Source organism: Plodia interpunctella, chromosome 25 (assembly GCF_027563975.2).
Source record: "Plodia interpunctella isolate USDA-ARS_2022_Savannah chromosome 25, ilPloInte3.2, whole genome shotgun sequence".
Lineage (NCBI taxonomy): Eukaryota > Metazoa > Arthropoda > Insecta > Lepidoptera > Pyralidae > Plodia > Plodia interpunctella.
In genome coordinates, this window is record NC_071318.1 from 1,134,938 (window position 1) to 1,150,821 (window position 15,884).

A 15,884-nucleotide genomic window follows, 5' to 3' on the forward strand; every position below is an offset into this window, starting at 1 on the left:
TGAAGTATTTAAATTAAAGCTATAAGCAGCCCTATTTACTTGGTTCGTAAAGTCGAATTTCGCGCACGTCTCCACGGAGAGCCAATGGCGGGGTCCTGAGAGGTGTGGGGAGGGGGGGCGCTCCTAACACTCCATATGAGTCTTCTTCTTCAGAGTCGTATTTCCTCATGGCTGAGGGTCGTGATCACTACGTAGAATGTGGTAGAATGGAACACACAACAACTTTCTTGGCACTATAATTTCACAAGTTAATTATCAACCAGTGTGCAGATTTCCTCACGATGTTTTCCTTCACCAGAAGCGAGTGGTGGTCTACGAAAACTACTACACATGAGTCAGATTGGTGTACAAACTCATGTGGCACGAGTAGTTAACCATTACACTACCATCGCTTCCTACCACTAGCATTCGTTGACGGGGCGAATATGACTTTTGTGCGATTGTTAAGCTAAAAACATTCCTTATGTAAGACTAAGTAGGTAGATAAAGTCTTATTAATTTAAAATCTACTCGTGCCATATGAGTTTGTACACCAATCTGACTAATATATAGTAGTTTTCATCGACCACCACTTGCTTCCGGTGAAGGAAAACATCGTGAGGAATCCTGCACACTGGTTGATTATTAACTTGTGTGTGAAATGGTGAAGGCAACGGCAAACCACTCCATTAATAGTGCCAAGAAAATTGTTGCGTGTGTTTCATTCCACGTAATGACCACGACTCTCATCCATGAATAATACGACTATGAAGAAGAAACTAATGGTAATAATATCGAAACCCTTATGTCTGTCATCTCCGTATAATCCCGGTTCCATTCAGGGCTGTTGCGCCGCGTAGCCCGGTGAAGATGTAATTTTATCTACAATTGGCCGTCCACGTGACATCAATTCACCACATTATCTATTATTGCCTATCAGCTGCCTAGGCCATAGCCTTTAGGGACAAATATGATGTCCCTTAGTCACCACTTTCGACACCGGTGAGAGGATCTGGGGTAGTCCTTTTCTAGGGTAGGTACCACTCACCTCACTCTTGTCTATTTGTACTTAACTTTTACCATTAGAGAATAGGTAATATTATAAGAAATATTAGAGGATAACAATAAGAAATCTAAAAATAAATCCCTTTATGTGACTCAACGTACAGTCAACAGCACATCAAGTTACCCTGCATAAACCTCAATGGCGCGCTAATAGAGGCGAGTTTGCAATGAATTTGGGTAGGTTGTTGTGCTGACTGTACCCACGAACACACATTTGGACAGAAATTTGTCAATATTCTTTGAAGTAACAACACATTTGCATTTCACCTATCACGTTCTCTTTTACACCTCCGTAACACCCTTCGAATTCGTATCAGAGGTTAACAAAAAGAATGAACGATATGATTCAGATTAATTTGATATTAATATTTCCAGTAATAAAATTAACAGCCTATTGTTTTGCCATTTCCAGAGCATTACGTGTTATTCTGAATAGCGCCTGATAAAGTAAAATGGGCAATCATTGTTTGCGTCGTTCTTGCTTCTTCCGTATTTATACATAAACACCTACAATCCTTTTTCCGTATTTATGCTTTCTGCCGCATATTCATACCCATACTTGATAATGATATATGACTATGTTTGTTTATTCCTCTTTTACGTGAAACAGAACAATGGATTGGTGTTATTTTTATGACAATTTTGTGGGAGGACTGGAAAGTTAGAAGTTTTTAAACTTTCTTAAACAAGTAAGATAGTAAGATTCATGTTCAACTCTTTCAAATAAATCAAAGAGTTTAATTTTAAAAGTCATTAATACAAAAATAAATATTCAAAGGAAATTGAAGACCACTCGAGACAAGACAGTGATTCAACTCGAGTAGGTACCACTTGATGTACAGTCAACATTAAACAGCAATTCATTACAAATTAGCCTGTATTACCATGGTAATAGAGATCAATGTGGGATATCAGATGACGCTTGACTGTACCTCTTGAAGTATGCACTCGAATCTGATTTACAGTTTATGTAGGTACCTACTTAGGTCCGTTAATGGGAAATCTGTTCAGGAAAACTTATAATTGAGTTGATGAGCCTATTTGAATATAAGTATACTATCTGTTTACCCGCGGCTTCGTCCTTTTAAATGCCTTCGGGAACATTTTTTTCTTCGTATTGAAATGGAATTGCCATACTTGAAATAAAATATCCATAGCGCATTTAAGATACACACAGCGCCATCTAGTGATTTTATAATTGGCGCTACCTATTTATAGGTTTATAGCAAATCCCACGCGATTAATAGTTTTTTCCGGGATGAAAGGTACTCGTTGTCCTTCTCCATACTTATTTAATTTAATTGTATCACGAAAAGTAGTAGAATAAAAGTGGCTTGTTTTGATGTACCCAAGTAGTCTTTAGGAGGTTTTGCGTTTGATACCAGTAACCCTGTAACATACATTTGATTAGCTTCTTCACGTTCTATCTGCTGAACCAATATTCTTGAAGTTTTGCATACACACAGTTTGTAGTATGGGGAAGAGACGTTTCATCCCGGAAAGTAACCGTTCCCGTAGGAGATATTCGCAGGCGAAGCTGCGGGTAAAACCTAGTATTTTCATAATTCATAAAACATCTATGCAAATAATTCAATGTTATGTACATAAGTAGTTAATTTTTATAGAGGCTTAGAAATACTGAATGAATAGTATCAGCGTTGGTGGTGTAATGGTGAGCATAGTTGCCTTCCAAGCAGTTGATCCGGGTTCGATTCCCGGCCAACGCACATTTTAGTCTTTCGGAAAAGTTAATTAGCTAATATTATATGTACAAAATATTATATATTATATTATACAAGTACAATCCTTCCTACTAATATTGTTTTCCTTCAACAGAAGCTATACATGAGTCAGATTGATATACAAGGTTTACTATCAGTAGTTTGTAGCTTATTGAGCTTCTTTCTTTATAGTCGTATTCCTCATGACTAAGGGTCGTGGTCATTACATGGAACGAAATACACGTAACAACTTTCTTGGCATTATTAATGGAGTGGTTTGCCATTGCCTTCTCCATTTCACACACAAGTTATCAATCAACAAGTGTGCACCTGCACACTTGTTGAAAAATATCGTGAGGAAACCTTTCCTCACGACGTTTTTCCTTCACCGGAAGCAAGTGGTGGTCGATGAAAACTACTAACATGAGTCAGATTGGTGTACAAACTCATGTGGCACGAGTAGGATTCGAACCTGGGACCTTTCGATCCACAGGCGGGGGTCTTAACCATTACACCACCACCGCTTCAGCACAGCGCACAGCTTATTGAGCAATTGCTATTTAATATTTCTTAGTGAGTCATGTGAAGGTCTAATTTGTGAATAAAATAAATTATTTCATTTGATAAACTCATGCCATCACGAGTAGGATTCGAACCTGGGACCTTTCGGTTCACGGCGTCTTATGCATTATACCACTACGGCTTCACCAAAATTCTTGAGGAATATTAATGAATAATATATATATATAGAGAATTATAATATGAATAGAGAAATGATATACGTTCTTGGAAATAATTGTGACAATTTGGAGGCTTAGCTGTGTTGTCGTCTCTTTCTAACACGCTGGCTATCGCATAAGTCCGTTTCAGAACTGCGCTGTAATCTATCGATTGACTGAAATGTTTTTCACGAGATGCGCTCTGCAGATACGTCCTGAGATCTGTTACAGAACAATGCAATAACATTACTAGCTATAAAATCGCGGTGTGGCCCGCGTAATTATATTTTTTTTAAATCTACATACAATTGCATGTAGATCTTTTAAATAATTTTAATTCTTTAATTTTAATCTTTTAAATATTTTTAATTTTTTAAATTATTTTAATAATAGTGTGGATTTTAATGGTTTCCTTAAAAATGTCACAAAAGTTTATCAACGAAATTTTGAAAATTCGATTCCTTTTTTAATTTTTTAATCTGTTTACATATAGGGTGATCTACATGGAATGTGAGTGGGGAAGCTTTTGCCCAGCAGTGGGACATGTCGTTGCTATTTAAAAAAATCAGGACACGGACTCCCGCTTGTGACCTGAATTTTATTATATCAGTATATATTTTTTAAATTAATACTATTATTTATTTATTTATCAAAGCTACAAACTACCAGCATAATGAAAGGGTTAAGAAACAAAACTTATATCTTCAGATATACATGCAGTGTATACTGGTTTTCCCTGGGGCATGGACTGCACTCGTTACCAAGCTCTCAAATGATTTGTTTTTTTTTTATGTTTTTTATTTACTTTTTTAATTGAACGCGCGATGTTTATTCTTACAGTGGACATTGATTAATATCGATGGTACATCTGTATGCAATATAATGTATGGAAGTATAAAATCGTTTCGCTGCATGAAATTTGGGATTCTGAAATATAAATTAGAATTCATAGCGCCTTATTAATGCGAATTTGCGGTCGTCCAAATCAAAAAGGACCTTCTGGCGTCCGGTAACTTACGCCATTATCGTCTTTCCAACAATGGCAATAAAGACCTAAAAGTGCCAGCCGCCATAAGGTCCCCTTTGATTTGGACGACAAAATTTACAGAAATAATTTTTCAAGTGACACCAAACCGAGATTTGCGCGTTTAAACAACATCAAAATGTATATGTATAAAAAAATATATAATTATGTCCATATGTTAATACTCTTTGTTCTTGTATATGTTAATATCTTCTTCTGTTCTTCTTATTTAAGAGCTATGCTCTTGTCGGTGGAGTATACGCCACGCCTCTATATCCTCGGCTTTGCTTTTAAGGTCTCAAAACGACACAACGCCTGTCTTCTCTTTCAGTTGCTCGCGTGACTCTTCCTCGGTCTCCCTGGACCTCTTCTTCCTTTCACCTTTCCTTCAAAAATAGTTTTAAACAAGGCGTCGTGTCGTATCAAGTGACCAATCATTCTTCCCCTTCTATTTTCTATTTCTGTGAGCAGTCTTCCCTTTTCGTTCACCATTTCCAGCACTTCCTCATTGCTTTTTCTCTCTGTCCAACTTGTTTTTTCCATCCTTCTCCAGCACCACATTTCAAAAGCGGCTAATCTGTCGGTATCCTTTTTGGTGAGTGTCCATGTTTCGCATCCATGTAATGCTACGCTCCAGATATATGTTAATATAATATAGTGTAATTATATTATGCATTCTTGTTATTCCATGGTTTTTGATTAACGAGAATGTAAGTGATTTACATATTTTGTTGCTATATGATAACGGGAATGTAAGTGATTTACATATTTTGTTGCTATATGATAACGGGAATGTAAGTGATTTACATATTTTGTTGTTATATGATAACGAGAATGTAAGTGATTTACATATTTTGTTGTTATATGATAACGAGAATGTAAGTGATGAAAATATTATTTGAAATATTATAAATATTATATTTATATAGTAAGTGAAATATCTTCCTTGTTATAATAATTGATCAGGCGGGCGAATCGAGCGATCGAGGTGTACCTACAAATCTGTGTTTAACGCGATAGCTTTCAAACCGTTGTTGGTCTTATTTTGATGATATTTAAAAGGTATGTAAGATTTGTCACATAGAATTTTTATTTTAAGTTCGTGGTGCAACAAAATCGGTTAAGTCGTTTTTGAAATATTCACAATTTTGTAAAAATTTATCGTGTTCGCGATCAACTACTTAGTTAGTTGGTATTACATGTACTGAAACTATATTGCGCAGGTACCTATAGTATCTTCTTCGTATACATGTTTCTTTGGAATTGCATCAGCGTTGGTGGTGTAATGGTGAACATAGTTGCTCCAAGCAGTTGATCCGGGTTCGATTCCCGGCCAACGCACATATTAATTACTTTAATTTGGTGCCTGTCATGAAATGGATTTTTTTTTTTTCATACGATACATTAAGTAGCTGCCCCCCGGGACTTGTGGCTCCCGTGGGAATTTCGGGATAAAAAGTACCCTATGTGTTATTCCAGGGTATTATATTATTTATTTATTATTCTACCCGTGTAAAAAATTTCATAACAATCCGTCCCGTAGATGTTGTGTAAAAGCGTAACATACTTACGAATACATACATACATCCTCACAAACTTTCCTATTAATAATATTAGTAAGATGCGATTCTAAAAAGTATTTTTTCTTTGAGCCCTAAAATGTATAGGTACGAATTCAGTTTTGATTTGAACAAGTACATTATAATTTAATATCCTTAAACGTTAATTCAGTTATTAATTGAAAAGACCTTTGGAGATTATTTGGCACGAAATACAAATAATATTTTCCTTTTTTTGGGATAGTTTATTAATGATAAGCCGTATCTAAAAACGTAACATTAGTTAGTTTCAGCCCCATTCGCGGGAACGAAGTGCCCCTAGAGCCACATTACTCTGCGTGCACCCCATTTAAGATGTAAACACATAAGTATAGAAAGCAACCCCCTACAAGGGGTGGTTTAGGCCAGTCGCCGCGGCGAAGCGCCGCCAAACGGACGCGTAAGGGCGCACGCGACGCTCAAAAATAAAAATCTAACCAATCAAGGCAAATCAAATCTATTCCAAAATCAAAATTTAAAACAAATTCCAGCCAATGTCAAACGAAACATTTTACTGGCCATTTGTATTATAGGAACAAAACATTCCAAATTCGAAAATTTCCGAACGCAATGCGGATCCGCGACGTAAACTGTTTTCATTTGACATTGGGCCGAAAATTCTTTTGGTTAAACGTTTCCTTCCCAATGTTCCTTTCATAATTTTTCTTTTTTTTTTGCCACCTTATTATTTTTCCAGCCAGTTCTTTTGAGGAAGATCAAGTCACTGTCAATTTAGGATGCCTTTATGTGGATGATGTGTTTTGTTCAAGTAAGTCGCTTTATATTTAATGCGTAACTAATACAAGTTAATGTTAGTTTCAGATTGTTTGCCTGATAACGGAAAAACTAAAATTAAACGAGCATTATTGAACCAATTTCCGAAGTGATTGACAATGAAAACTGATTGTGATATTAGGTTAGTTTTAAAAGCAGTTATTTAGTAATTTGTTTTAGTAAGCTTTTAACTATCGACGAGACGACGAGTTGTTCCAAGGCATTTTTGGTAATTCTGAGAAATTAAGTCATTTGTCATAAAAAAATACGAATAAACTTTAATTTTTAACCCCCGACTACAGGAGTGGAAGTATAATTTAACGTGTTTGTGTATCTGTATGTCTGTGTCATCGTAGCAGCCAAATGGCTGAACCGATTTTATTGAGTTTACAATATTTACAATTAGGGCCCAGTCCCGGCTTCGCTCGCTTAAAAAATACACATAAACCTATACAAATAATCCTCAGGAATCACACTACTCATTGGTGAAAACCGCATGAAAATCAGTGCAGTAGTTTTTGAGTTCATAGAGAACAAACAGAGAGAAGCGGCAGAGGATTTTACATTGTTGTTCTGTGGGTACTATTATCCTATATCTATAGATCCTATTATAGGGCGGGACCACACGCACAAAGTCATGCCGTTAGCACCATGTTAGCGCCAATTTACCCGGACCCATTTAGACAACGGTAACTTAGGGTGAGTTGCACCAGTCAATTTTGACGTTGACTTTAACATGCGCGCAGTCTTTATTTCAGACAAAAGGGCATACTTTGCGTTTTTCTACGCAAGTTAAAGTCAACGTCAAAATTGGCGGTGCAACTGACCCTTACTGGTAATATCCGTGGGTTATCTGTCAGAAAACTACCCTCATATCGGCGAGTTCCAAAAGAACTTTCTTATCTTTCCATTCTGGGGCTGTAATGAACTTTTATGCTTCATATAGAGGTACAGTCGACCTCATACATACATTGGCAAATTCTCAAGGTGGTTTTTTTTATACTTAACTCTTGTTCGCTGATAAAGTACCAGATAGCCTAAATGTTACATATAAAACGGTGTTAAAAATTATGTTTCACAAGTGTTGGGCTAGCCTAGGGCTAACTGGACAAAAATTATCTATACTATTATTATAAAGGGTGTGAGATTGTGAGTTTGTAAGTTTGAGGCGGGTAATCTCCGAAACTACCGAACCGATTTCAAACAATCTTTCACCATTACAAAGGTACATTATCCAAGATTGCTATAGGTTATATTTTGTCTCAAAATTCCCAGGGGAGCGAAGCCCCGGGCAATATCTAGCCTATCATAAATCATATTTGACGACCTCCTTGGTCTAACGAGGTCTTCATGCCGAATTTATTTTTGTTAGATTATATATTATTGTTACAAATTAGTTAAACAATCTTTGGAATAGGATCTTTTAATGTTGTTTCTTGATTTTTCACAGGTGAGTACATTTTTTGTTAATGGTAAACTTAATTCAGTTTATAAATATTGATTTAGCTATAAAAATAAATATCTTGATTTTTCACAGAAACACGCGGTTTTATTCCAATAAATCCTAGACAGAGGACATTATCATTATATATATTTATTTATCGTGGGCTAAAAACGAAGACAAATAGACGTACAATCCATCAGAACTGTGCCAAAGTTTTAGTCTTCAATCTTCGTTAAGGCTTTGGGTCCGGGAAAATCTTCGGGAGAACTTCGGTAGTTATAAACTTAGAGTTCAACATATTTAAGAAAAATAATTATGAGGTTAATAGAAATTTAGGTTGATAATATCTGGACTCTTACAAAGTATAATATGTTAAAAAAATCTAGTGTCTTATAACGTCCAGTCTCACAATGTCTAGTGTCTCAAAAAGTCCAATATAAGCCAAAGCAATTTTCTGAGAATTTTTGTCTAACTGTCTAACGTACTGGATGGAATTTTATGCGGGAATTCACATTAATTTATATAGCGGGTGGTCTAACTTGAAATCAGTAGGTTTCATCGCGATTCGTTGCTTAGTACTCGACATATCGACAATAATGAGTTATACGGAACATAAGGAACGGACACATAAGCAAAAAGCACTAAAAACCATCTAATGATATTCGACTGCCTTTAAATTTATATACTAACCTATTAATGAAAAAAGATATGATATCTTTTAAATTTATTTACTGAAAAACGAATTTTAACAAAAAAAAAGTTGTTTGGGAAATTCTTTTTTTGTGCATTTTCGTTTTCAATAGGTTTTATATAACTTTAATACAGCTAATGACTAAAATATCTAGGCCTTTCGTTGCATGACTGATAATTTCCATTATACCCATGCCGATTAAAGGGTATAAAATAATCTTTAGTAATTGTAGGCCTTGAAGTCCATTTCGTAAATTAGTTTTTAAGCTTTCAATGTTATTAAACAATTTTCATTTCATAGGTATATAATGATATCTACTCGTATATGCCCATCAATCAGAGGCTTCAAAAAGCTGATAATTATTTGTGAGAGGTTCGTGATTTCTCATTGCCTCAGGTACAATGCAAAAAAGAGCGAATTTGTAGTTTTTAAATGTAAAAATAAGGATTACAATTTCCCACCTGTAACTCTTCACGGCGTACCACTGAAAACAGTGACACGTTTTAAGTACCTGGGGCACTGGGTTACAGAGAGCATGTCTGATGAGGCGGTGTAACGTGGAAGTCAAACAAACACTCTTTAGAGCTTATTGTCAATCTTTCTACACCTGCAGTCTATGGGTAGAGTATACTCAAAAGTCGCTCGGAGCCCTGCGCGTTCAATATAATAACGGGTTCAGGACGTGGATGGGGTTGCCTCGGTACTGCAGCGGGTCGGCAATGTTTGCTGAGGCTCGCATAGATAGCTTCCAAACTATCATGCGGCAGCGGGTGGCCTCGGTGTGGCGCCGCGTCCGAGACAGCTCCAACAACCTCCTGGCTGCGATAGGGACTCGCTATTGCTGCCCTATATTAAGGCATTGGAATCAGACGCATGTTGGCTCAAGGCCGGCGCTGGTTAATGTTAAATAAATTTCTCTTTACTAATAATAGTTTTAAGAACAATGTTGCTAACCCTTTCTATGGATTTTTTTCCGAAATAAATTATATTATTATTATTATATGCTCACATGTTATAAAACAAAATCCTTTGCCACGTCTGTCTGTCTCGCTCAGGTGAGAGAGAGGTAAAAAGACATTTTGGTAAAATATAATCTGGAATATAGGGTACCTTTTATCCCGAAATACCCACGGAAGCAAAGCCCCGGGGAACTGCTAGTAATACAAAACCAAATTGATATAGATTTTCCCAATCAGCCTTTAACATCACGGTTTTCGTAATATCATTTTGATTACGAGTTTCCATACAATAGAAGTAAGGTTATATAGATAATGATGGGGTGACCAGGTCACGGGGGTGGGCAGGGAATGTCGGAAAAATTTTGCGGACCCGTCCAAGGGCGCGCTCCACATTACATTAGTAGAATTAGTTCGTCGAAACGTCGAGTACCGAGGAATATATTTTGTTATTTGGAAAATTAGGGTCTGTTCACTTCACATGCGTAATTTTTAAGTCACGTTAGTAAGAATTTTACGACTTTCATTCTTGTGCATATAGATATAACGTTGAATTTGTTGAGCTGATTTGTTTTCGGATTGAATTGCTCGCTCTGTAATTTTGAACTTTTTCATTTTTAGACGTTGTGCAAACAAAATTCGCTAATTTTATCTCAATAAATTTTAACAATGATCTAAGGGAATATGTTAAATTTTTTAATCATATTTGTTATACATCTGTCTATATGGAAGTATATTAGTTGCTCTACAGATCGTGCCAAGTCCCGTAATATAAATGTATTTAGTTATAACCTTGTGCTTTTTGGAAATTCCCAATTTTCTTTGTCTTACTAAATTATAAATGCGAAAGTTTGTGAAGATATATGTGTGTACGTTTGTTACTCTTTCACGCAAAATCTATTGGACGGATTGTTATGAAATTTGATACAAAGGTAGAGCATAACCTGGAATAACACTTAGGGCACTTTATCCAGAAATCACGACGGGAGCGAAGCCCCGGGACGCAGCTTTTTCGGTTTAAAACATAATCACTCAATCGCAACGTTTCAACTAGTGATGTGATAATAACATATCTGCACACTAATTGTAGTTATACACGCTAACATTGCATTTTCACTTTCGTAATAATTGTGATTGAAAGTCGTGGTCGATGATTTTTTAGAACATAGTTGCTGTGATAATAAATGTTTTGAATTATCTTTAGTATTTACTTTGTACATAAAGTAATTATGCTGTTAGGAAACGTATATTTTTTTGAAACTACATTTTTTTTCTTTCATACTAGGAAAACATTTTTCATGTTTTTGTAATGATTTAAGTATATGTTGCCATCAAATATATCCGTTCGTTTTTCGTATACGTATGTAATCAAAAAAAGACTTCAAAATTCGCATCTAAAACTCAAATTATATTTCCATCAAATAATCGACTAATTGAATCGATGCCCACTGATCAATCGATTACACCTGTGAACGAATAATTAGGCTCGTGATTCGACGAAATTCGGAACGGAACATGGGATATTCCGATAATATGAAATGGATGGGTTATAAATCTCTCACTCATCTCTGCATGTTCCCGGTGCGTTCGGAGCTGTGAACTCGCGAAGCCCGGGGTCAGCGTAAAAAATAGCCTTAAAATTTTAAAGATTCAGCTGTGATTTATACAACCGGCTGTGAATCCTCCTTCTAGGGTGTGGTTCCGCCACGGGTTTGGTTATAGTCGTTTGGTCTTAATTTAATAGTCACTTCGTTCGTCATCAAGAAACTTTTGAAAATATGATTTTACCCGAATGAAGCCAGGACGGGCGGCTAGTACTAAAACAAAACACAACGGTTCCTTAGAATAAAATGTGAGCGTCTGGGCGCGTCATGGGATTACTGCTATGATTACCCTAGTTTATTTCCAAAAAGTTCCTTAAACCCAACTATAAGTCCAGTTTGCGCCGTCGGGGCAAAAGTACTGGGCGAAAACCCATCTATGGCTGGGAGTCCTGTCCCGCTTCAAATTTATGGCCACCCCAAGGCAATGTGTGCTAAATTTTAACTACACACGACGTTCTACTTTTCCTTATTACAGTGCCGGCGGAGAAATCAAATAGCTACAGGTAGTGAAAAGATCTAATTATTCCTATTTATCAAGTAAATTTTGAGTATAAGGTATATAAGAGTAATAAATAAATAAATAAATATATTAGGACAAATCACACAGATTGAGCTAGCCCCAAAGTAAGTTCGAGACTTGTGTTATGGGATACTAACTAAACGATACTATATTTTATAACAAATACATATATAGATAAACATCCAAGACCCGGGCCAATCAGAAAAAGATCATTTTCCATCATGACCCGACCGGGGTTCGAACCCGGGACCTCTCGGTTCAGTAGCTAGAACCTTCCACTGCGCCACCGAGGTCGTCAAGAGGACGTATATTTCCCGACAGAGACGGCGCGACTATATTTACGACACATTAAAGTTGACAGTACAACCTACCCTAAGGGTTTGCCTATATCTGGTATATAGGCATTAGGCATATAACCTATATTCCTATATACCTACATTTAATCTAACATATCGAACAGCTTTGTGATTCCGTAAAACTCGAAAGTCATCAACATCACATCACATTACTCACACTTGGCAAACCATTTTCACTTCTTCTGTTAAAAAATAATTGTTGTCGAATAGGACTATCTGGCTAATCACAACAGGCAGATTTATTTAGCAGTAAGTTTTATCTGTCATATTGCAAAATATTTTATCAGAAAGTGGTGAATTCGACTCTAAACTTCATATGAAACACACGAAAACAATCAAAAACTTTGTACACATTCGCTTTACACCGTTCAAATTTACTGCGTCTTCCCAAGTTGGGGAAACTTGAGACTTTTTAAATAGTCTCGTTTTAGCCCTACTTGAATCTATTGGGTGTTTTATAGCTTCGTACGTACTGTATGGTATGATAGGAAATTTACTCAAAAATTCGATTGTACTCATAATATGTATATATAATATTTTCAAAGCGCCCCATGGCTTCGCGCGGTTATAACCATAAATACATAACTAGGGTCTGAATCTTCTTCAAGTATCGCACTATATATTCTGCCTCCGATGGTTGAAAATACGTAAATTACATTTTTCGAAAATAATGCTAACACTAAAGTCGCCAAAAGGCGGATGCCTTTAGGCGACTTTAGTGTTTTACCACTGTTTTATCTCAATAGCCCGTGATTAGGTTGAAGGAACGAAACTGGGCGATTTGGCAATGGTCCCGATTGGTCGGACAGTTTGCCCATATTCAAAGGAAACTCAATTTGCGCCAGATGCTCACAACGACACACCTGAGACTATGGGAATAGATTTGTATTCAATATTGAATTTCAAAGACATACTCCGTGTTCTAGTGGTAATTTTATTTGAGTCTGGAAACACACATTTATAATATTATTACAAAGAAAATTACATTTTATATATTAAATATATTATTAATATTTAAAATAAACGACACAAAAATATTCTCTCAGAAAAAAAAACAATTATTATGAAGCCTATAGATAACTTGGACAATAGTAACTTGGCCTCCTATTTGAACATAGTTTTAGGGAAGTGCTGGCTTGATGTAACGCATGTCATATGTGTGCTCATTGGCAAAGTGACTCATAAATGTCACATGTTTTCACACCAACTGTGTTGGCTATAAAACGAAAATGTTAGCGATGGATTGTTGACTCCATCTTAGCTCTGGCGGCGTGCGGTGCGGTCGTGTTCCTTTGTATGGGGAACAACCCCTATTTCCCGATACTATATTATATTAAACTAAATTTTATCGTTTCTTCATAATTGTAAAACAGGTAATCGAAAATAGGGTCTAAAATATGCAGGGTTACTGGTATCTAACGCGTAACCTTCCAAAGGCGCATAAGGTACATAGAGATTAACATCTTTTGTTCTACGGCTTTTGTCTAAACGTAATTTTGTCTAACGCAAAAAAACCTTTCTTTTAATGTTAATATCGTTTCTATAAAACGTTAACTCTATGTTCGATTACGCTACATAACGCTACTGTACTGTCTCGTGTTGGTTGTCTATTACATAGAGTAAAGACGTGTAGAATCGCAAATTATGTTTTTTTTTTTATATGAAAAACAAATCACGAAAAGTCATAGAATAAATGTCGCTTGTTTTGATGTACCCGAGTAGTCTTTAGGTTTAGCGTTTGATACCTACTGGTACCACCACCTTGTACCACCAGGTTACCACCTTGTATACGGAACCACTAAAAGTAACATTATAAATACCGTTCTGTACGATTCTACCTCCCGTAATGGATGTCACCATCAATCTTCGCGTCGTGTGTAAGTTTAGGTACATTGTTGTGTAGTAGTAGTGAAACCTGATATATATAACATTCCTTAATAATGTAGCAAAGCTGATAACGTAGCATTTTAATTATTAAACTTCATTATTTCCTGATATTACAGCTAATCAATTTCTATGGTCAAACAAAAATGTGCGTTGGCCGGGAATCGAACCCGGATCAACTGCTTGGAAGGCAACTATGCTCACCATTACACCACCAACGCTGATAATGTAGCATTTTAATTATTAAACTTCATTATTTCCTGATATTACATCTATAATTTCAATGGTCAAACAAAAATGTGCGTTGGCCGGGAATCGAACCCGGATCAACTGCTTGGAAGGCAACTATGCTCACCATTACACCACCAACGCTGATGCTTCTGTCCTCGAAATACAAGACAATAATGTAAAAATTTAAATTTAGAACAATTTATTGAATGGTTCATTAGTCGCTATTGTTAGCACTATATCAGTTGTTTCAATAATACCTACAGGACTTGTAGCGTAATGGCTATCACGTCCGTCCGATATTTGGAAGTCTTGGGTTCGATAGGAATGCCGAAGTGGTGACGGAAAAGTAGTAAATCGGACCCTGGGCTTCGACGTTCAATTGCTGAGTAATAACCGAGATAGCGCTCAGATGAGATAAATCTTCATCTGTATTAACGCTGGCAAATTCTGGAAACCTTTTATCCATTTTCCAATCCATTTGGAGAATCGAATTGTGACATGTCACCGACCCGTCCGTTTCAACGTTAACGCGTACCAGATTAATCTGGTTTAATCCGGTTTTATTCAGTTACGGTGTATTCAATTTGCATCTATTTTTGTCTTTATTAAAATTCTCTTTCATCTCACTTTCAGTGTCTCCTAGTAAGAAAACATACAATATCAATAGTTGCTTTCCACTCCCGCTTGATTATTTATTTAGGCTTTTAAAGAACTAGCTGCTGCCCGCGGCTTCGCCCGCGGGAAATTCCCACGGGAACAGTTATTTTTTCCGGGATTAAATGTCCTATGTCCTTCTCCATACTTCAAACTACATGTATGCAAAATTTCAAAAAGATTCGTTAAGTACATAGAGAAGAGGTAACAAACAAACTTACTTTCGCATTTATAATATCACTTCGAATTAGGGTATTCATATAAGACTGGGCAATTACATTTTTCCAAACGTTTCTGTCCTTGACTAGATTCTCTAGCTTCTAACGCTAGCTCTCTAGCACTCCATCCACTATGTCCGGTCTTGGAGTGATGATATATCATCTTCCATGCATTCTACATGCTATAGGACATCGTCAGCATACGAGTACACTCGGTACCGCCCGGCGGCACCAGGACGCTTCTCGCAATAGGCACTTCAGGCACCTTGAGCAATATACCGCTCTGGCCATTTTTCGAGTAACACCCAAAGCCGAGGTTCGTTCCCACCTGGGAGCCCTTTGAGCTGTTACTGTTTCGGCTGTACGGTCCTTGTGACTGTCGCCATATTTCCCCCGGTTAAGCAGTAAAGGTCGACGTAGCGACCGACTGCAAGTAAGCTTTGATA

General features: G+C 36.6%; 1 protein-coding gene and 3 non-coding genes across 4 annotated transcripts in view; 2 read left to right on the forward strand and 2 right to left on the reverse strand.

Moving 5' to 3' along the window:
- Positions 1 to 2,699: 2,699 nt before the first annotated feature.
- TRNAG-UCC (transfer RNA glycine (anticodon UCC)) lies at positions 2,700 to 2,771 on the forward strand. Its single transcript has one exon. It is a non-coding gene; the product is annotated as a tRNA-Gly (tRNA).
- Positions 2,772 to 6,481: 3,710 nt separating this feature from the next.
- Positions 6,482 to 15,884, forward strand: part of LOC128680916 (facilitated trehalose transporter Tret1-like) — a 38,355-nt gene continuing 28,952 nt past the window's right edge. Inside the window, exons 1-2 of the mRNA XM_053764404.2 lie at positions 6,482 to 6,552; positions 6,804 to 6,875. The gene's annotated coding sequence lies outside the window, so the exon portion shown is untranslated. The remainder of the gene's footprint in view (positions 6,553 to 6,803; positions 6,876 to 15,884) is intronic.
- On the reverse strand, positions 14,485 to 14,556 carry TRNAG-UCC (transfer RNA glycine (anticodon UCC)). Its single transcript has one exon. It is a non-coding gene; the product is annotated as a tRNA-Gly (tRNA).
- Positions 14,636 to 14,707, reverse strand: TRNAG-UCC (transfer RNA glycine (anticodon UCC)). Its single transcript has one exon. It is a non-coding gene; the product is annotated as a tRNA-Gly (tRNA).